Raw genomic sequence first — 22,122 nt, forward strand, 5'->3', positions numbered from 1 at the left:
TAGAAAGCTTGCTGGCCACAGTAAAGTAGCAACTCGTCACATTATGAATACATGTACCAGATGATAAATGATGAGTTTTGTTGCTCCATCAGGTTACATCTGGAGGTGTTTGATAAAGACATGGACATGAAGGATGACTTTATGGGAAGGTACTGCTTCCAGTACACATTAGTAGTGTTGTTATTATCGATACTGTCACATACTGCAACTGCTTGATAATACTGCTTACTACCTCCAGCGCAGCGATGCCAGTATTGAGAAGAGCACCGCCATCCTCCTTTATCTACACTTTATTGTCCGATTCACAAGAAAAATTATGTCACACACTTACAGTATATTAAAGACAGGTTGTAGAATTTGATATGGTTGGAATCATTTAGAACATTCATGTAGAACGCAAATGATATTAAATATATATGTATAAATATCAAATATTGCAGTGTAAATAAATAAAAATAAACATGAATTAGAGAAAAGAAATCCATTCCATTATCAAGTGGTTGAAATAATTGTCATGTTTCTCAACATGCAGGCTGAAGGTCAAACTGAAGGACATAATTGATTCTCAGTACACGGATCAGGTATGGAAACGGCTTATATTATTGTCATTGAATTGTTCAAGCATTCAAAGGATTGTGTGTGTTTTATGTATCAGTGTATCAGTACACGCTCAGTGATGTCAAGTCAGGTCGCGTTCACCTGATCCTGGAATGGCTTCCAACAGCCTCGGAGGCAGACCAACTGGATAAGGGGGGTGCTTCCAGAAGAAGAAAAAGCGTACTAATGCTTCATTCAACTATAAAAAATACTAATATCGAACCATTCTCTTCAGATTCTCAAGTTCTACTCCAGGCAGTCCTACCAGAACAAAGCCGTTCCATCTGTGGGACTTTTGTTTGTCTTCATCGAACAAGCAGATGGTTTACCAGTAAGTGAGTCGAGGAGGTACTGAGGAGGCATGATCTGTGTTTTATTATGACCCATGTGGCGTGTCAACAGGTGGAAAAGAGTGGAAAAGAGCCAAAAGTGGGAGCGGATATGCTTCTTGGAAAAACATCCCACAAAACTACTGTGAGACTACTAAGCGTGGCAACTAGCCAAATAATAACCAGGGTATTGGCATCCGGGACTAACACGTCCATCTTTGCTGTAGGTGTGTGATCGCACGACATCACCTCAGTGGAATGAGGCGTTCTGCTTCCTGGTTTATGACCCTAGAGAAGAGAATGTTGTTGTCAAGGTAAGTTAACAATATTATTTTTAGTATTTCCACCATGTGATATCAACAAACTTGACTTGTATTACTACCTTTACACTTTGTTTCTCCAGCTCTCTCACAGCTGGACGTTGCCCATGGGTTCCTTAGTCGTCCCAATCAGAGAGCTGCTCTCGGAACCAGAACTGGTCCTGGATCAGTGGTTCCATCTGGATGGCGCCTCCCCAGAGAGTCAGATTCTTCTTCGAGCTGAACTCAAGGTAGGCGATCTCTCATTCTAGTCTTAACTCGCACCAGACTTCACATGCAATTGTTGCAGATGCTGATTCCGAGCAAATGTCCTCGTGGTGATCATGAGGCTAAATTCACTTCCAAAGACTCCGACCGCTCGACTGAGCAGCAGAAACGGGAGGCAGATGTGATGCAAAAGTGAGCGCTGCGTATATCCAAGCACACTAGTCTCAGGTCTTATTTGGTTTTCATGCTACATTGGGTTCTTAGGTCAAGTTTGGTGGACACTCCGGTAGAAACTCTTTTCTATGTCTTATCCTCACTAGGGTTGGGGTATGCTGGAGCCTGATTTGGGGCGAGAGGCGGGGTACACCCTGGACCGGTGGCCAGCCAATCCCAGGGCACATACAGTGCATCCGGAAAGTATTCACAGCGCTTCACTTTTTCCACATTTTGTCAAGTTACAGCCTCATTCCCAATTGTATTAATTTAATCTCTTACCTCAAAATTCTACACAAAATACTCCATTATGACAATGTGAAAAAGTTTTTTTTTTACTTTTTTGAATTTATTAAAAATAGAAAACAAAAAAATCACATTTACATAAGTATTCACAGCCTTTGCCATGAAGCTCAAAATTGAGCTCAGGTGCATCTTTTTTCCACTGATCATCCTTGAGATAATAACTGTCTATATAAGGTCCCACAGTTGACTGTGCATGTCAGAGCACAAACGCCAAGCATGAAGTCAAAAGAACTGTCTGTAGACCTGCGAGACAGGATTGTCTTGAGGCACAAATCTGGGGAAGGATACAGAAACATTTCTGCTGCTTTGAAGGTCCCAATGAGCACAGTGGCCTCCATCCCTACAGTGAAGCATGGTGGTGGCAGCATCATGCTGTGGGGATGTTTTTCAGCAGCAGGAACTGGCAGACTAGTCAGGATAGAAGGAAAAATGAATGCAACAATATATAGAGATATCCTGGATGAAAATATTGCTGCATTCATTTTTCCTTCTATCCTGGCTGGTCGAATAATGGGGGCCACTGTGCTCATTGGGACCTTCAAAGCAGCAGAAATGTTTCTGTATCCTTCCCCAGATTTGTGCCTCAAGACAATCCTGTCTCGCAGGTCTACAGACAGTTCTTTTGACTTCATGCTTGGCGTTTGTGCTCTGACATGCACAGTCAACTGTGGGACCTTATATAGACAGTTATTGTATTTCCAAATCATGTCCAGTCAACTGAATTTACTGCAGGTGGACTCCAATTGAGTGTATAGTAGACACCAAACGTCCAGAAGGAGGCGACTGGCACACTAGTGTGGGAAGTCCATACCTGCATGAGGAAAGTGGAAGTCAAAAAATAATCATTCTAATAATACGATTCCCAATTAAGGGAATAAATCCCAGGTCTTTGGTTTAGTTATGAAATGTTGAATTCATTTCACAGGTGCCTCAACCTGTGGCTGTGTTGTGTTTTTGTGCACAGTCATCTGGAAGTAAATACAGCTTTACTACAAATGCAGTGAAGCTGTTCTGGTTTGAAATAATGTTTTGTAGAAGATGTGTTAAGATCATTTCATTCAAAGAAGGCCATCTTAAAAAAATACTACACAATCATATTAGAAAAGTGGTGTAGGTGGTAGCTTAAATCATGTAAATATTACTTATAATTTGCTCCAAATAAAGTCAGGGAAAACTAGTTAAACAATCCTGAAAAGCGAGTACATTTATATGGATTTTGAAGTAGATTCAAAGGTAGTTTGGGGTCAAATTTACTAGCAAAGAGTACCTCTTTCATTCAAAAAAAGTAAATTTGACCAGAGTATTTCCCAAGGAAAAGTTGCTTGGGAATTGTGCGTGCAAATTGTTACCTAGCTTTTCTCAAGTAAATGGCACTCCAAATTTTTTTTCAGTGTACTGCCCAGTGGACCGCGACCTCCTCCAGCTGTTTTTGGGAGTTCTTTTGTCTCTGGACTGCTCCATGGTATGCCTTCTGCCCCTATCGCCTTGCTTTTCCTTTTTTGGACTGCACTAATGAATACAGATATTCTGGCTGCCACATGAATTACATGTGCAGCATTCTCCATCCATTTAACAGAATACTGAAGGATGTTGACGCTCAAGAATTTGGTCCCAACAGCTTAGACAAGGTAAGATTACAGTACAGCTGTTGAATGACACCAACATGGTTTAGTTATTCATTCATTTTCTATGTCTCTTATCCTCACTAGGGTGGGGGTATGCTGGAGCCTGATTTGGGGCGAGAGGCGGGGTACACCCTGGACCGGTGGCCAGCCAATCCCAGGGCACATACAGTACATCCGGAAAGTATTCACAGCGCTTCACTTTTTCCACATTTTGTCAAGTTACAGCCTCATTCCCAATTGTATTAATTTAATCTCTTACCTCAAAATTCTACACAAAATACTCCATTATGACAATGTGAAAAAGTTTTTTTTTTTACTTTTTTGAATTTATTAAAAATAGAAAACAAAAAAATCACATTTACATAAGTATTCACAGCCTTTGCCATGAAGCTCAAAATTGAGCTCAGGTGCATCTTTTTTCCACTGATCATCCTTGAGATAATAACTGTCTATATAAGGTCCCACAGTTGACTGTGCATGTCAGAGCACAAACGCCAAGCATGAAGTCAAAAGAACTGTCTGTAGACCTGCGAGACAGGATTGTCTTGAGGCACAAATCTGGGGAAGGATACAGAAACATTTCTGCTGCTTTGAAGGTCCCAATGAGCACAGTGGCCCCCATTATTCGACTAGCCAGGATAGAAGGAAAAATGAATGCAGCAATATTTTCATCCAGGATATCTCTATATATTGTTGCATTCATTTTTCCTTCTATCCTGACTAGTCTGCCAGTTCCTGCTGCTGCTGCATGATGCTGCCACCACCATGCTTCACTGTAGGGATGGAGGCCACTGTGCTCATTGGGACCTTCAAAGCAGCTGAAGTGTTTCTGTATCCTTCCCCAGATTTGTGCCTCAAGACAATCCTGTCTCGCTGGTCTACAGACAGTTCTTTTGACTTCATGCTTGGCGTTTGTGCTCTGACATGCACAGTCAACTGTGGGACCTTATATAGACAGTTATTATATTTCCAAATCATGTCCAATCAACTGAATTTACTGCAGGTGGACTCCAACTGAGTGTATAGTAGACACCAAACGTCCAGAAGGAGGCGACTGGCACACTAGTGTGGGAAGTCCATACCTGCATGAGGAAAGTGGAAGTCAAAAATAATCATTCTAATAATACGATTCCCAATTAAGGGAATAAATCCCAGGTCTTTGGTTTAGTTATGAAATGTTGAATTAATTTCACAGGTGCCTCAACCTGTGGCTGTGTTGTGTTTTTGTGCACCGCCATCTGGAAGTAAATACAGCTTTAGTACAAATGCAGTGAAGCTGTTCTGGTTTGAAATAATGTTTTGTAGAAGATGTGTTAAGATCATTTCATTCAAAGAAGGCCATCTTAAAAAAAATACTACACAATCATATTAGAAAAGTGGTGTAGGTGGTAGCTTAAATCATGTAAATATTACTTATAATTTGCTCCAAATAAAGTCAGGGAAAACTAGTTAAACAATCCTGAAAAGCGAGTACATTTATATGGATTTTGAAGTAGATTCAAAGGTAGTTTGGGGTCAAATTTACTAGCAAAGAGTACCTTTTTCATTCAAAAAAAGTAAATTTGACCAGAGTATTTCCCAAGGAAAAGTTGCTTGGGAATTGTGCGTGCAAATTGTTACCTAGCTTTTCTCAAGTAAATGGCACTCCAAATTTTTTTTCAGTGTACTGCCCAGTGGACCGCGACCTCCTCCAGCTGATTTTGGGAGTTCTTTTGTCTCTGGACTGCTCCATGGTATGCCTTCTGCCCCCATCGCCTTGCTTTTCCTTTTTTGGACTGCACTAATGAATACAGATATTCTGGCTGCCACATGAATTACATGTGCAGCATTCTCCATCCATTTAACAGAATACTGAAGGATGTTGACGCTCAAGAATTTGGTCCCAACAGCTTAGACAAGGTAAGATTACAGTACAGCTGTTGAATGACACCAACATGGTTTAGGTTATTCTATGCTTTACAGTGTCAAAACCTTTTTTCAAGTCGAAGATTGGTTTGAAATTGGAAACGGACAAGGATCTACGTTCTTATATATTGAATGACAGCTGATGCCTTCCATACACAAGGAAAAACTGCCGCAGAAATTGAGAGAGTGAGATTTGTGGTTACAGGAGTTATTGATGTACAATTGAGTTCTTTCAACATAAAAGTATCAATGCCCAATCTGCATCTTTTGTTTTAGAATATTTAATCCTTAATCCATTTGTAGAAAGCTTGCTGGCCACAGTAAAGTAGCAACTCGTCACATTATGAATACATGTACCAGATGATAAATGATGAGTTTTGTTGCTCCATCAGGTTACATCTGGAGGTGTTTGATAAAGACATGGACATGAAGGATGACTTTATGGGAAGGTACTGCTTCCAGTACACATTAGTAGTGTTGTTATTATCGATACTGTCACATACTGCAACTGCTTGATAATACTGCTTACTACCTCCAGCGCAGCGATGCCAGTATTGAGAAGAGCACCGCCATCCTCCTTTATCTACACTTTATTGTCCGATTCACAAGAAAAATTATGTCACACACTTACAGTATATTAAAGACAGGTTGTAGAATTTGATATGGTTGGAATCATTTAGAACATTCATGTAGAACGCAAATGATATTAAATATATATGTATAAATATCAAATATTGCAGTGTAAATAAATAAAAATAAACATGAATTAGAGAAAAGAAATCCATTCCATTATCAAGTGGTTGAAATAATTGTCATGTTTCTCAACATGCAGGCTGAAGGTCAAACTGAAGGACATAATTGATTCTCAGTACACGGATCAGGTATGGAAACGGCTTATATTATTGTCATTGAATTGTTCAAGCATTCAAAGGATTGTGTGTGTTTTATGTATCAGTGTATCAGTACACGCTCAGTGATGTCAAGTCAGGTCGCGTTCACCTGATCCTGGAATGGCTTCCAACAGCCTCGGAGGCAGACCAACTGGATAAGGGGGGTGCTTCCAGAAGAAGAAAAAGCGTACTAATGCTTCATTCAACTATAAAAAATACTAATATCGAACCATTCTCTTCAGATTCTCAAGTTCTACTCCAGGCAGTCCTACCAGAACAAAGCCGTTCCATCTGTGGGACTTTTGTTTGTCTTCATCGAACAAGCAGATGGTTTACCAGTAAGTGAGTCGAGGAGGTACTGAGGAGGCATGATCTGTGTTTTATTATGACCCATGTGGCGTGTCAACAGGTGGAAAAGAGTGGAAAAGAGCCAAAAGTGGGAGCGGATATGCTTCTTGGAAAAACATCCCACAAAACTACTGTGAGACTACTAAGCGTGGCAACTAGCCAAATAATAACCAGGGTATTGGCATCCGGGACTAACACGTCCATCTTTGCTGTAGGTGTGTGATCGCACGACATCACCTCAGTGGAATGAGGCGTTCTGCTTCCTGGTTTATGACCCTAGAGAAGAGAATGTTGTTGTCAAGGTAAGTTAACAATATTATTTTTAGTATTTCCACCATGTGATATCAACAAACTTGACTTGTATTACTACCTTTACACTTTGTTTCTCCAGCTCTCTCACAGCTGGACGTTGCCCATGGGTTCCTTAGTCGTCCCAATCAGAGAGCTGCTCTCGGAACCAGAACTGGTCCTGGATCAGTGGTTCCATCTGGATGGCGCCTCCCCAGAGAGTCAGATTCTTCTTCGAGCTGAACTCAAGGTAGGCGATCTCTCATTCTAGTCTTAACTCGCACCAGACTTCACATGCAATTGTTGCAGATGCTGATTCCGAGCAAATGTCCTCGTGGTGATCATGAGGCTAAATTCACTTCCAAAGACTCCGACCGCTCGACTGAGCAGCAGAAACGGGAGGCAGATGTGATTCAAAAGTGAGCGCTGCGTATATCCAAGCACACTAGTCTCAGGTCTTATTTGGTTTTCATGCTACATTGGGTTCTTAGGTCAAGTTTGGTGGACACTCCGGTAGAAACTCTTTTCTATGTCTTATCCTCACTAGGGTTGGGGTATGCTGGAGCCTGATTTGGGGCGAGAGGCGGGGTACACCCTGGACCGGTGGCCAGCCAATCCCAGGGCACATACAGTGCATCCGGAAAGTATTCACAGCGCTTCACTTTTTCCACATTTTGTCAAGTTACAGCCTCATTCCAAATTGTATTAATTTAATCTCTTACCTCAAAATACTCCACTCCACTAATGAACTGCACTAATGAATACAGATATTCTTGCTGCCACATGAATTACATGTGCAGCATTTTTGGTAGGTTGAGCGTTGTTGCGCTTCCACCTGAATTGGCATCAGCTGTTGGGGCTCGATTGCGAGGCGGTGCCAGGGTTATTGATGGGTCTTGGCGTCACCGGGGCGCTCATTGTTCCTTGCTGTTCACCTGTCGAGGCTGTGTTGGCGCGCTCCGGTGGCGGGCTCTGGTCTGTCGTGCCATCAGCAGCGTATGTGAAAGGTAGGCATAAAATTACTGGGCGTGTACCGGTGACGGTGCATCATGTGACCGCAGCCATGGTTGTTTTAATTTGCAGCGGGGTTGGTTGTTGAGGACCTGGCGTGCATTTTGGAGGGCTTGCAGGAAGTGCAGTGTCAGCCTCTTGAGGCTAGGATTGCACTGGCTGTGTGTTAAGCTACCTTTGCTCCGGTAAGCTGCCGATGCTTTAAACAAGCAGAAAGCTAACTTTAGCACCACATGTTGTCTGTCTCAAAGTTAAATGATCTGGTTAGATAATTATTTTTCTTTTTTGTGGTTAGCACAGAGAGGTTGTCACGTTCCGGCTTGGGAGCTTTACGGCACGACCCCAGGATGCAGAGATGAGGACCCAATAGCAGGTAAAAAGGCATTTATTGTTGATACTATGCAGCAGACCAACGCACTAGCATGTTCAACAGAGAAAACAACATCAATGACCCAACAAAGAAAGGAGCGCGCACCTGAACCAAATAGGCATCACAAATAATGAGAAACAGGTGCGGGAGATAATGGACATCAACTGAAAACACAGCAGAGCAACACAGGAAGGAAATACAAAACAAGGGCATGAACGAGGAACTGAGGAAAACTAAGAGCTGTCACAAGGGGGTGACAGACGTTAAACTATTTGTTGGCAAATTCAGGTTCAACATTCAGTGTGTGTGTAAAATGTTGCAGATTGAATAGTTTAACAGGCTAACACACATAATATTGTTTGAAGCAATGTCGGTTCATATTCAGGTTCATATTCCTGGATTCTATTTTTCAATTTCTCTAGGGTTCTCAACGGAAAGCGAATTCTGACTCCCAATGCCGAAGGGCCTCTGTGGCCTGGGTTGGTGGGGGAGTGGGGGGAACCGATTCCCCTCGCGCCATCAGATCCAAGAGCAGGGACAGCTGGTCACTGTAATTGTCGGATTCCTCTCCCGGTGGCTGACCTTGGTCGAGGTTTTTCTCTTTCCTCGTGCGGTAGCGCTGGAGTCTCAGGGGTTTTGTCCTTCGGCGGTAAGGATGTTTTGCAGGTCTTGGGATGAGGATTTACAGGTTTTACAGGTTTTACAGGGTTCACAGGGTTCATATTCCTGGATTCTATTTTTCAATTTCTTAGGGTTCTCAACGGAAAGCGAATTCTGACTCCCAACGCCGAAGGGCCTCTGTGGCCTGGGTTGGTGGGGGAGTGGGGGGAACCGATTCCCCTCGCGCCATCAGATCCAAGAGCAGGGACAGCTGGTCACCGTAATCGTCGGATTCCTCTCCCGGTGGCTGACCTTGGTCGAGGTTTTTCTCTTTACTCGTGCGGTAGCGCTGGAGTCTCAGGGGTTTTGTCCTTCGGTGGTAAGGATGTTTTGCAGGTCTTGGGATAAGGTTTTGCAGGTTTTGCAGGTTTTGCAGGTTTTACAGGTTTTACAGGTTTTACAGGTTTTACAGGTTTTACAGGTTTTACAGGTTTTACAGGTTTTACAGGTTTTACAGGTTTTACAGGTTTTACAGGTTTTACAGGTTTTACAGGTTTTACAGGTTTTACAGGTTTTACAGGTTTTACAGGTTTTACAGGTTTTACAGGTTTTACAGGTTTTACAGGTTTTACAGGTTTTACAGGTTTTACAGGTTTTACAGGTTTTACAGGTTTTACAGGTTTTACAGGTTTTACAGGTTTTACAGGTTTTACAGGTTTTACAGGTTTTACAGGTTTTACAGGTTTTACAGGTTTTACAGGTTTTACAGGTTTTACAGGTTTTACAGGTTTTACAGGTTTTACAGGTTTTACAGGTTTTACAGGTTTTACAGGTTTTACAGGTTTTACAGGTTTTACAGGTTTTACAGGTTTTACAGGTTTTACAGGTTTTACAGGTTTTACAGGTTTTACAGGTTTTACAGGTTTTACAGGTTTTACAGGTTTTACAGGTTTTACAGGTTTCACAGGTTTCACAGGTTTCACAGGTTTCACAGGTTTCACAGGTTTCACAGGTTTCACAGGTTTCACTTTCTTAGGGTTCTCAACGGAAAGCGAATTCTGACTCCCAACGCCGAAGGGCCTCTGTGGCCCGGGTTGGTGGGGGAGTGGGGGGAACCAATTCCCCTCGCGCCATCAGATCCAAGAGCAGGGACAGCTGGTCACCGTAATGGTCGGATTCCTCTCCCGGTGGCTGACCTTGGTCGAGGTTTTTCTCTTTACTCGTGCGGTAGCGCTGGAGTCTCAGGGGTTTTGTCCTTCGGCGGTAAGCATGTTTTGCAGGTCTTGGGATGAGGTTTTACAGGTTTTACAGGTTCAGATTCCTGGATTCTATTTTTCAATTTCTTAGGGTTCTCAACAGAAAGCGAATTCTGACTCCCAACGCCGAAGGGCCTCTGTGGCCCGGGTTGGTGGGGGAGTGGGGGGAACCGATTCCCCTCGCGCCATCAGATCCAAGAGCAGGGACAGCTGGTCACCGTAATCGCCGGATTCCTCTCCCGGTGGCTGACCTTGGTCAAGGTTTTTCTCTTTCCTCGTGCGTTTGCGCTGGGTGCTGACCCAGGGGGTAGCGCTGGAGTCTCAGGGGTTTTGTCCTTTGGCGGTAAGGATGTTTTGCAGGTCTTGGGATGGAATGAGGGCACCCAAGTTTGTTTGGCTTGGGGGTCTCAACGGAAAGCTTGCAGCTGAATTTGTGTAGGCAGAAGTCGGTTCTATGTTTATACGACCTTTCGTTGGGGAGTTACTGGCGAAAAACGTCGCCCATTGAGATTGCATTGTTGGAAGCAGCAGTCCATTAAAGTGACCACGAGATGGTGGTATTTACCGAGTAGAATAGCATTACTTTAAAGTGACCCCTAGTTGGCAGTACATAGCAAGTAGAAATAGCAGCCTCCCCCCTCCCTCACCCCCTGCCTTCCTCATTTGGGCCCAGCCTTCCACACCCCAGTCCCCGAGCCCCCCAGCCTTCTACATTTAGGCCCAGCCTCCCCCGTCCCACACCCCAGCCCCCCACTCCCTCGCCCCAGCCCCCCCAGCCTTCTTACACTTGTGCCCAACCTGTGGAGGGCAGTAATACGCCTTGGAGCGTTGAAACAAAAGAGGAAGAAGACAGACTGGCAGAGAATGGTGGTATCAACGGACCAGCTAACCGAAGGAAACATGAGTAGTCTGCGCTGCGCCGTTGGGTAAGTAGTCAACATAGATCTCGTTTGAATGTTTGGGTTAGGGTTTTAGGGCTATGGTTGGAGGAGGGTTTTAGGGCCGAGTTAGGGCTGGCTAGGGCGAGTTGGGGCCAGGGCTGGCTAGGGCGAGTTGGGGCCAGGGCTCTTTAGGGCTGGCTAGGGCGAGTTAGGGCGAGTTGGGGCCAGGGCTGGCTAGGGCGAGTTGGGGCTAGGGCGAGTTGGGGCCAGGGCTGGCTAGGGCGAGTTGGGGCCAGGGCTGGCTAGGGCGAGTTGGGGCCAGGGCTCTTTAGGGCTGGCTAGGGCTCGTTAGGGCCAGATATAAATTTGACCATCCATTTAACAGAATACTGAAGGATGTTGACGCTCAAGAATTTGGTCCCAACAGCTTAGACAAGGTAAGATTACAGTACAGCTGTTGAATGACACCAACATGGTTTAGTTATTCATTCATTTTCTATGTCTCTTATCCTCACTAGGGTGGGGGTATGCTGGAGCCTGATTTGGGGCGAGAGGCGGGGTACACCCTGGACCGGTGGCCAGCCAATCCCAGGGCACATACAGTACATCCGGAAAGTATTCACAGCGCTTCACTTTTTCCACATTTTGTCATGTTACAGCCTCATTCCCAATTGTATTAATTTAATCTCTTACCTCAAAATACTCCATTATGACAATGTGAAAAAGTATTTTTTTTACTTTTTTGAATTTATTAAAAATAGAAAACAAAAAATCACATTTACATAAGTAGTCACAGCCTTTGCCATGAAGCTCAAAATTGAGCTCAGGTGCATCTTTTTTCCACTGATCATCCTTGAGATCTTTCTACAGCGTAATTGGAGTCCACCTGCAGTAAATTCAGTTGATTGGACATGATTTGGAAAATATAATAACTGTCTATATAAGGTCCCACAATATTTTCATCCAGGATATCTCTATATATTGCTGCATTCATTTTTCCTTCTATCCTGACTAGTCGAATAATGGGGGCCACTGTGCTCATTGGGACCTTCAAAGCAGCAGAAATGTTTCTGTATCCTTCCCCAGATTTGTGCCTCAAGACAATCCTGTCTCGCAGGTCTACAGACAGTTCTTTTGACTTCATGCTTGGCGTTTGTGCTCTGACATGCACAGTCAACTGTGGGACCTTATATAGACAGTTATTGTATTTCCAAATCATGTCCAATCAACTGAATTTACTGCAGGTGGACTCCAATTGAGCTGTAGAAAGATCTGTGAATACTTATGTAAATGTGATTTTTTTGGTTTTCTATTTTTAATATATTCAAAACATGAATGTAACATGACAAAATGTAGAAAAAGTGAAGCGCTGTGAATACTTTCCGGATGCACTGTACCTTCATGGAGACAAACGTGTGTTGACGTCTCATGTAAGGTTAGTTGTTGTGACCTTTGACCCGTACTGTGCACTTTGCTTCCTCTGTCTTTCTTGTGGTTGGTTCAGGACTGAGCGATGACATCCTAGAGACTCATTTGGATCTCGACGTGGACCCCATGCTGTACGACTCTGCTGCAAACTCAGACGAGGATGTCGTGTACTCCAGCAGCCCTTTCACTGACTCTCAACTGTTGGACGTATCTTTGCTGCCGCCCGCTCTCTGACATCCCTGCTTTGGACATGGAGGATTGTCCTTGTCTTCAATTGCTGCTTGGAACCCCAGCCAAGCCCGCCTCACCCATGTGTGTGATGAAATGGCATTGTGTATATTATGCAATAAAAAATAAGTCAACTAAAGAGACCCACTCCAAAGGGCTGGCCTCTATGTGGTTTATATACGGTATGAATATATGGGTTGGTCAAGTAGTTCAAGGTGGAGGACAGCTGGGCTATGGTGGGTCCCGTGCCTGTATCTAGTGCGGTTAAAATAGAAGGGTGACCGAGCCAGAACCATGCCGAGGGCAAAGGAGTAGCCCCAAGGAAACCCCTCACCCCCTCCACACCCAATTGTAGACCAGCCCCCAAGGTTCCTAACGCAGCAGGGAGGATACTTAATAGGTATCATAGCTACATGACAACCTTCCCTCAATCGTTGGAACAAAGTGACAATTTGAAATCACTGCAGTACTGCCATAACGCCACTAGGTGACAGCATTGCTCCGCTAACACCCTCATAACTCCGAGTTAACTCCCAAGACCCAAAGTTTCCACCGTTTTGGGAAATGTGGTGCGTAAATCCGTGTAAAAATTGGCCATGAAGCTCAAGCATGCGACGAAACGATGAACATGCACACTGTAAGAAGGCGAATAGATGTTACACGCATTATTTTCATGATTTCTGCTTTTCCATCAACTATTTGTTTTTAGTAGAGATGGTGAAATGAGCCCGAAGCCTCGAAGTGTGTCAAGTCTTCCTGAGTCACACTGCTTCCAAATGGTGACCATTTCATCACGTGACCGCTGACGTCATGAGCATCTTATGTCACAGCGCGCATTGAAACGGACTGGTTATTTTGGCGCTAACTTGTGCATATAATGACCACCAAGCAATTGAACTGTTAATGACATGAACTAATTAAAGCATTTTTGTTTGTAATGGCGATCTGTCTTTCACTCGTTGTAGCGAGATTGCTTTGCCTTCCTTCTTCCACCAGATGTCGCTAATATTGCCTTTGACGGAGACAACGCTCCCAATGTGTTCCGGGACAATGTGAAGGACAACGAAGCTCAAGTTTTCATCTTCCGAGTACACTCGGACGTTAGGAACACACCATTTCCAGCACATGCATATTTCAACTGCTAAACACATTGCTAGACAGTAGAGTGGGATGAATGCCAATAGTGAACTTTTACTGCAACTATGAAGGATGGCCATCTTGAATTGGATGTATAAGTGTTGGATTATTTACCGGTAAATTTTGTAAAGTGGACTGACATGTTGCTACATGTTTCTGGCCTGAAAGGGCCAGCCTTAGAGGGCCAGCCTTAAAGGGCCAGCCTTAAAGGGCCAGCCTTAAAGGCCCAGCTTAAAGGGCCAGCCTTAGAGGGTCAGCTTTAAAGGGCCAGCTTAAAGGGCCAGCCTTATAGGGCCAGCTTAAAGGGCCAGCCTTAGAGGGCCAGCCTTAAAGGGCAAGCCTTAAAGGGCCAGCCTTAGAGGGCCAGCCTTAGAGGGCCAGCTTAAAGGGCCAGCCTTAGAGGGCCAGCTTAAAGGGCCAGCCTTAAGGGGCCAGCTTAAAGGGCCAGCCTTAAAGGGCCAGCCTTAAAGGGCCAGCTTAAAGGGCCAGCCTTAAAGGGCCAGCTTAAAGGGCCAGCCTTAAAGGGCCAGCCTTAAAGGGCCAGCTTAAAGGGCCAGCCTTAAAGGGCCAGCTTAAAGGGCCAGCCTTAAAGGGCAAGCCTTAAAGGGCCAGCCTTAAAGGGCCAGCTTAAAGGGCCAGCCTTAAAGGGCCAGCTTAAAGGGCCAGCCTTAAAGGGCAAGCCTTAAAGGGCCAGCCTTAAAGGGCCAGCCTTAGAGGGCCAGCTTAAAGGGCCAGCCTTAGAGGGCCAGCTTAAAGGGCCAGCCTTAAGGGGCCAGCTTAAAGGGCCAGCCTTAAAGGGCCAGCCTTAAAGGGCCAGTCCTAAAGGGCCAGCCTTAGAGGGCCAGTCTTAAAGGGCCAGCTTAAAGGGCCAGCCTTAAAGGGCCAGCCTTAAAGGGCCAGCCTTAAAGGGCCAGCTTAAAGGGCCAGCCTTAAAGGGCCAGCTTAAAGGGCCAGCCTTAAAGGGCCAGCCTTAGAGGGCCAGCTTAAAGGGCCAGCCTTAAAGGGCCAGCTTAAAGGGCCAGCCTTAGAGGGCCAGCTTAAAGGGCCAGCCTTAAAGGGCCAGCTTAAAGGGCCAGCCTTAGAGGGCCAGCTTAAAGGGCCAGCCTTAAAGGGCCAGCTTAAAGGGCCAGCCTTAGAGGGCCAGCCTTAAGGGGCCAGCTTAAAGGGCCAGCTTAAAGGGCCAGCCTTAGATGGCCAGCTTAAAGGGCCAGCCTTAGAGGGCCAGCTTAAAGGGCCAGCCTTAAGGGGCCAGCTTAAAGGGCCAGCCTTAAAGGGCCAGCCTTAAAGGGCCAGCTTAAAGGGCCAGCCTTAGAGGGCCAGCCTTAAGGGGCCAGCTTAAAGGGCCAGCTTAAAGGGCCAGCCTTAGATGGCCAGCTTAAAGGGCCAGCCTTAGAGGGCCAGCTTAAAGGGCCAGCCTTAAGGGGCCAGCTTAAAGGGCCAGCCTTAAAGGGCCAGCCTTAAAGGGCCAGCCTTAAAGGGCCAGCCTTAGAGGGCCAGCCTTAAAGGGCCAGCCTTAGAGCGCCAGCTTAAAGGGCCAGCCTTAAAGGGCCAGCCTTAGAGGGCCAGCCTTAGAGGGCCAGCTTAAAGGGCCAGCCTTAAAGGGCCAGCCTTAAAGGGCCAGCTTTAAAGGGCCAGCCATAAAGGGCCAGCTTAAAGGGCCAGCCTTAAAGGGCCAGCCTTAAAGGGCCAGCCTTAAAGGGCCAGCCTTAGAGGGCCAGCTTAAAGGGCCAGCCTTAGAGGGCCAGCTTAAAGGGCCAGCCTTAAGGGGCCAGCTTAAAGGGCCAGCCTTAGAGGGCCAGCTTAAAGGGCCAGCCTTAAGGGGCCAGCTTAAAGGGCCAGCCTTAAAGGGCCAGCTTAAAGGGCCAGCCTTAAAGGGCCAGCTTAAAGGGCCAGCCTTAAAGGGCCAGCCTTAAAGGGCCAGCTTAAAGGGCCAGCCTTAAAGGGCCAGCCTTAAAGGGCCAGCTTAAAGGGCCAGCCTAAAGGGCCAGCCTTAGAGGGCCAGCTTAAAGGGCCAGCCTTAAGGGGCCAGCTTAAAGGGCCAGCCTTAAAGGGCCAGCCTTAAAGGGCCAGTCTTAAAGGGCCAGCCTTAGAGGGCCAGCCTTAAAGGGCCAGCCTTAGAGGGCCAGCTTAAAGGGCCAGCCTTAAGGGGCCAGCTTAAAGGGCCAGCCTTAAAGGGCCAGCTTAAAGGGCCAGCCTTAAAGGGCCAGCTTAAAGGGCCAGCCTTAAAGGGCCAGCTTAAAGGGCCAGCCTTAAAGGGCAAGCCTTAAAGGGCCAGCCTTAAAGGGCCAGCCTTAGAGGGCCAGCTTAAAGGGCCAGCCTTAGAGGGCCAGCTTAAACAGCCAGCCTTAAGGGGCCAGCTTAAAGGGCCAGCCTTAAAGGGCCAGCCTTAAAGGGCCAGTCTTAAAGGGCCAGCCTTAGAGGACCAGCCTTAAAGGGCCAGCTTAAAGGGCCAGCTTAAAGGGCCAGCCTTAAGGGGGAGGGCTTAAAGGGCCAGCCTTAAAGGGCCTGCCTTAAAGGGCCAGCTTTAAAGGGCCAGCTTAAAGGGCCAGCCTTAAAGGGCCAGCCTTAAAGGGCCAGCTTAAAGGGCCAGCCTTAAGGGGCCAGCTTAAAGGGCCAGCCTTAAAGGGCAAGCCTTAAAGGGCCAGCCTTAGAGGGCCAGCTTAAAGGGCCAGCCTTAGAGGGCCTGCTTAAAGGGCCAGCCTTAAGGGGCAGGCTTAAAGGGCCAGCCTTAAAGGGCCAGCCTTAAAGGGCCAGCTTAAAGGGCCAGCCTTAAAGGGCCAGCTTAAAGGGCCAGCCTTAAAGGGCCAGCTTAAAGGGCCGGCCTTAAAGGGCCAGCCTTAAGGGGCCAGCTTAAAGGGCCAGCTTAAAGGGCCAGCCTTAGAGGGCCAGCTTAAAGGGCCAGCCTTAAGGGGCCAGCTTAAAGGGCCAGCCTTAAAGGGCAAGCCTTAAAGGGCCAGCCTTAGAGGGCCAGCTTAAAGGGCCAGCCTTAGAGGGCCAGCTTAAAGGGCCAGCCTTAAGGGGCCAGCTTAAAGGGCCAGCCTCAAAGGGCCAGCCTTAAAGGGCCAGCTTAAAGGGCCAGCCTCAAAGGGCCAGCCTTAAAGGGCCAGCTTAAAGGGCCAGCCTTAAAGGGCCAGCTTAAAGGGCCAGCCTTAAAGGGCCAGCCTTAAAGGGCCAGCTTAAAGGGCCAGCTTTAAAGGGCCAGCTTAAAGGGCCAGCCTTAAAGGGCCAGCCTTAAAGGGCCAGCCTTAAAGGGCCAGCCTTAGAGGGCCAGCTTAAAGGGCCAGCCTTAAGGGGCCAGCTTAAAGGGCCAGCTTAAAAGGCCAGCCTTAGAGGGCCAGCTTAAAGGGCCAGCCTAAAGGGGCCAGCTTAAAGGGCCAGCCTTAAAGGGCAAGCCTTAAAGGGCCAGCCTTAGAGGGCCAGCTTAAAGGGCCAGCCTTAAGGGGCCAGCCTTAAAGGGCCAGCCTTAAAGGGCCAGCCTTAAGGGACCAGCTTAAAGGGCCAGCCTTAAAGGGCCAGTCTTAAAGGGCCAGCCTTAGAGGGCCAGCCTTAAAGGGCCAGCTTAAAGGGCCAGCCTTAAAGGGCCAGCTTAAAAGGCCAGCCTTAAAGGGCCAGCTTAAAGGGCCAGCCTTAGATGGCCAGCCTTAAGGGGCCAGCTTAAAGGGCCAGCCTTAAAGGGCCAGCCTTAAAGGGCCAGCCTTAAAGGGCCAGCCTTAAAGGGCCAGCCTTAAAGGGCCAGCCTTAAAGGGCCAGCTTAAAGGGCCAGCTTAAAGGGCCAGCCTTAGAGGGCCAGCTTAAAGGGCCAGCCTTAAGGGGCCAGCTTAAAGGGCCAGCCTTAAAGGGCAAGCCTTAAAGGGCCAGCCTTAGAGGGCCAGCCTTAGAGGGCCAGCTTAAAGGGCCAGCCTTAGAGGGCCAGCTTAAAGGGCCAGCCTTAAGGGGCCAGCTTAAAGGGCCAGCCTCAAAGGGCCAGCCTTAAAGGGCCAGCTTAAAGGGCCAGCCTTAAAGGGCCAGCTTAAAGGGCCAGCCTTAAAGGGCCAGCCTTAAAGGGCCAGCTTAAAGGGCCAGCTTTAAAGGGCCAGCTTAAAGGGCCAGCCTTAAAGGGCCAGCCTTAAAGGGCCAGCCTTAAAGGGCCAGCCTTAGAGGGCCAGCTTAAAGGGCCAGCCTTAAGGGGCCAGCTTAAAGGGCCAGCTTAAAAGGCCAGCCTTAGAGGGCCAGCTTAAAGGGCCAGCCTAAAGGGGCCAGCTTAAAGGGCCAGCCTTAAAGGGCAAGCCTTAAAGGGCCAGCCTTAGAGGGCCAGCTTAAAGGGCCAGCCTTAAGGGGCCAGCCTTAAAGGGCCAGCCTTAAAGGGCCAGCCTTAAGGGACCAGCTTAAAGGGCCAGCCTTAAAGGGCCAGTCTTAAAGGGCCAGCCTTAGAGGGCCAGCCTTAAAGGGCCAGCTTAAAGGGCCAGCCTTAAAGGGCCAGCTTAAAAGGCCAGCCTTAAAGGGCCAGCTTAAAGGGCCAGCCTTAGATGGCCAGCCTTAAGGGGCCAGCTTAAAGGGCCAGCCTTAAAGGGCCAGCCTTAAAGGGCCAGCCTTAAAGGGCCAGCCTTAAAGGGCCAGCCTTAAAGGGCCAGCCTTAAAGGGCCAGCTTAAAGGGCCAGCTTAAAGGGCCAGCCTTAGAGGGCCAGCTTAAAGGGCCAGCCTTAAGGGGCCAGCTTAAAGGGCCAGCCTTAAAGGGCAAGCCTTAAAGGGCCAGCCTTAGAGGGCCAGCCTTAGAGGGCCAGCTTAAAGGGCCAGCCTTAGAGGGCCAGCTTAAAGGGCCAGCCTTAAGGGGCCAGCTTAAAGGGCCAGCCTCAAAGGGCCAGCCTTAAAGGGCCAGCTTAAAGGGCCAGCCTTAAAGGGCCAGCTTAAAGGGCCAGCCTTAAAGGGCCAGCCTTAAAGGGCCAGCTTAAAGGGCCAGCCTTAAAGGGCAAGCCTTAAAGGGCCAGCCTTAAAGGGCCAGCCTTAAAGGGCCAGCTTAAAGGGCCAGCCTTAAAGGGCCAGCCTTAAAGGGCCAGCTTAAAGGGCCAGCCTTAAAGGGCCAGCTTAAAGGGCCAGCCTTAGAGGGCCAGCTTAAAGGGCCAGCCTTAAGGGGCCAGCTTAAAGGGCCAGCCTTAAAGGGCCAGCCTTAAAGGGCCAGTCTTAAAGGGCCAGCCTTAGAGGGCCAGCCTTAAAGGGCCAGCTTAAAGGGCCAGCCTTAGAGGGCCAGCTTAAAGGGCCAGCCTTAAGGGGCCAGCTTAAAGGGCCAGCCTTAAAGGGCCAGCTTAAAGGGCCAGCCTTAAAGGGCCAGCCTTAAAGGGCCAGCTTAAAGGGCCAGCCTTAAAGGGCCAGCTTAAAGGGCCAGCCTTAAAGGGCAAGCCTTAAAGGGCCAGCCTTAAAGGGCCAGCCTTAGAGGGCCAGCTTAAAGGGCCAGCCTTAGAGGGCCAGCTTAAACAGCCAGCCTTAAGGGGCCAGCTTAAAGGGCAAGCCTTAAAGGGCCAGCCTTAAAGGGCCAGTCTTAAAGGGCCAGCCTTAGAGGACCAGCCTTAAAGGGCCAGCTTAAAGGGCCAGCTTAAAGGGCCAGCCTTAAGGGGGAGGGCTTAAAGGGCCAGCCTTAAAGGGCCTGCCTTAAAGGGCCAGCTTTAAAGGGCCAGCTTAAAGGGCCAGCCTTAAAGGGCCAGCCTTAAAGGGCCAGCTTAAAGGGCCAGCCTTAAGGGGCCAGCTTAAAGGGCCAGCCTTAAAGGGCAAGCCTTAAAGGGCCAGCCTTAGAGGGCCAGCTTAAAGGGCCAGCTTAAAGGGCCAGCCTTAGAGGGCCTGCTTAAAGGGCCAGCCTTAAGGGGCCAGCTTAAAGGACCAGCCTTAAAGGGCCAGCCTTAAAGGGCCAGCTTAAAGGGCCAGCCTTAAAGGGCCAGCTTAAAGGGCCAGCCTTAAAGGGCCAGCTTAAAGGGCCGGCCTTAAAGGGCCAGCCTTAAGGGGCCAGCTTAAAGGGCCAGCTTAAAGGGCCAGCCTTAGAGGGCCAGCTTAAAGGGCCAGCCTTAAGGGGCCAGCTTAAAGGGCCAGCCTTAAAGGGCAAGCCTTAAAGGGCCAGCCTTAGAGGGCCAGCTTAAAGGGCCAGCCTTAGAGGGCCAGCTTAAAGGGCCAGCCTTAAGGGGCCAGCTTAAAGGGCCAGCCTCAAAGGGCCAGCCTTAAAGGGCCAGCTTAAAGGGCCAGCCTTAAAGGGCCAGCTTAAAGGGCCAGCCTTAAAGGGCCAGCCTTAAAGGGCCAGCTTAAAGGGCCAGCTTTAAAGGGCCAGCTTAAAGGGCCAGCCTTAAAGGGCAAGCCTTAAAGGGCCAGCCTTAAAGGGCCAGCCTTAGAGGGCCAGCTTAAAGGGCCAGCCTTAGAGGGCCAGCTTAAAGGGCCAGCCTTAAGGGGCCAGCTTAAAGGGCCAGCCTTAAAGGGCCAGCCTTAAAGGGCCAGTCTTAAAGGGCCAGCCTTAGAGGGCCAGCCTTAAAGGGCCAGCCTTAAAGGGCCAGCCTTAAAGGGCCAGCCTTAGAGGGCCAGCCTTAAAGGGCCAGCTTTAAAGGGCCAGTCTTAAAGGGCCAGCCTTAGAGGGCCAGCCTTAAAGGGCCAGCTTAAAGGGCCAGCCTTAAAGGGCCAGCTTAAAGGGCCGGCCTTAAAGGGCCAGCCTTAAAGGGCCAGCTTAAAGGGCCAGCCTTAAAGGGCCAGCTTAAAGGGCCAGCCTTAGAGGGCCAGCCTTAAGGGGCCAGCTTAAAGGGCCAGCCTTAAAGGGCCAGCCTTAGAGGGCCAGCTTAAAGGGCCAGCCTTAGAGGGCCAGCCTTAAGGGGCCAGCTTAAAGGGCCAGCCTTAAAGGGCCAGCCTTAGATGGCCAGCTTAAAGGGCCAGCCTTAGAGGGCCAGCTTAAAGAGCAAGCCTTAAGGGGCCAGCTTAAAGGGCCAGCCTTAAAGGGCCAGCCTTAAAGGGCCAGTCTTAAAGGGCCAGCCTTAGAGGGCCAGCTTTAAAGGGCCAGCTTAAAGGGCCAGCCTTAAAGGGCCAGCCTTAAAGGGCCAGGTTAAAGGGCCAGCCTTAGAGGGCAAGCCTTAAGGGGCCAGCTTAAAGGGCCAGCCTTATAGGGCCAGCCTTAAAGGGCCAGCTTAAAGGGCCAGCCTTAAAGGGCCAGCTTAAAGGGCCAGCCTTAAAGGGCCAGCCTTAGAGGGCCAGCTTAAAGGGCCAGCCTTAGAGGGCCAGCTTAAAGGGCCAGCCTTAAGGGACCAGCTTAAAGGGCCAGCCTTAAAGGGCCAGTCTTAAAGGGCCAGCCTTAGAGGGCCAGCCTTAAAGGGCCAGCTTAAAGGGCCAGCCTTAAAGGGCCAGCTTAAAGGGCCAGCCTTAAGGGGCCAGCTTAAAGGTCCAGCCTTAAAGGGCAAGCCTTAAAGGGCCAGCCTTAGAATGCCAGCCTTAGAGGGCCAGCTTAAAGGGCCAGCCTTAGAGGGCCAGCTTAAAGGGCCAGCCTTAAGGGGCCAGCTTAAAGGGCCAGCCTCAAAGGGCCAGCCTTAAAGGGCCAGCCTTAAAGGGCCAGCTTAAAGGGCCAGCTTAAAGGGCCAGCCTTAAAGGGCCAGCCTTAAAGGGCCAGCTTAAAGGGCCAGCCTTAAAGGGCCAGCTTAAAGGGCCAGCCTTAAAGGGCCAGCCTTAGAGGGCCAGCTTAAAGGGCAAGCCTTAGAGGGCCAGCTTAAAGGGCCAGCCTTAAGGGACCAGCTTAAAGGGCCAGCCTTAAAGGGCCAGCCTTAAAGGGCCAGCTTAAAGGGCCAGCTTAAAGGGCCAGCCTTAGAGGGCCAACTTAAAGGGCCAGCCTTAAAGGGCCAGCTTAAAGGGCCAGCCTTAAAGGGCAAGCCTTAAAGGGCCAGCCTTAGAGGGCCAGCCTTAGAGGGCCAGCTTAAAGGGCCAGCCTTAGAGGGCCAGCTTAAAGGGCCAGCCTTAGAGGGCCAGCTTAAAGGGCCAGCCTCAAAGGGCCAGCCTTAAAGGGCCAGCCTTAAAGGGCCAGCTTAAAGGGCCAGCCTTAAAGGGCCAGCTTAAAGGGCCAGCCTTAAAGGGCCAGCCTTAAAGGGCCAGCTTAAAGGGCCAGCCTTAAAGGGCCAGCTTAAAGGGCCAGCCTTAAAGGGCAAGCCTTAAAGGGCCAGCCTTAAAGGGCCAGCCTTAAAGGGCCAGCTTAAAGGGCC

General features: G+C 48.6%; 2 long non-coding RNA genes across 2 annotated transcripts; both read left to right on the plus strand.

The window, feature by feature from the left end:
• The first annotated feature begins 7,834 nt into the window (after positions 1 to 7,834).
• Positions 7,835 to 8,889, plus strand: LOC144898327 (uncharacterized). Its single transcript, XR_013627231.1, has 3 exons — positions 7,835 to 8,035; positions 8,112 to 8,224; positions 8,335 to 8,889. It is a non-coding gene; the product is annotated as an uncharacterized LOC144898327 (long non-coding RNA).
• Positions 8,890 to 11,767: 2,878 nt separating this feature from the next.
• LOC144898328 (uncharacterized) lies at positions 11,768 to 13,740 on the plus strand. The gene is made up of 2 exons (XR_013627232.1): positions 11,768 to 12,581; positions 12,651 to 13,740. It is a non-coding gene; the product is annotated as an uncharacterized LOC144898328 (long non-coding RNA).
• Positions 13,741 to 22,122: the final 8,382 nt, after the last annotated feature.

The sequence above is a fragment of the Doryrhamphus excisus genome, linkage group LG4, assembly GCF_037039965.1.
Source record: "Doryrhamphus excisus strain RoL-2023G ecotype Guam linkage group LG4, RoL_Dexc_Guam_v1.1, whole genome shotgun sequence".
Lineage (NCBI taxonomy): Eukaryota > Metazoa > Chordata > Actinopteri > Syngnathiformes > Syngnathidae > Doryrhamphus > Doryrhamphus excisus.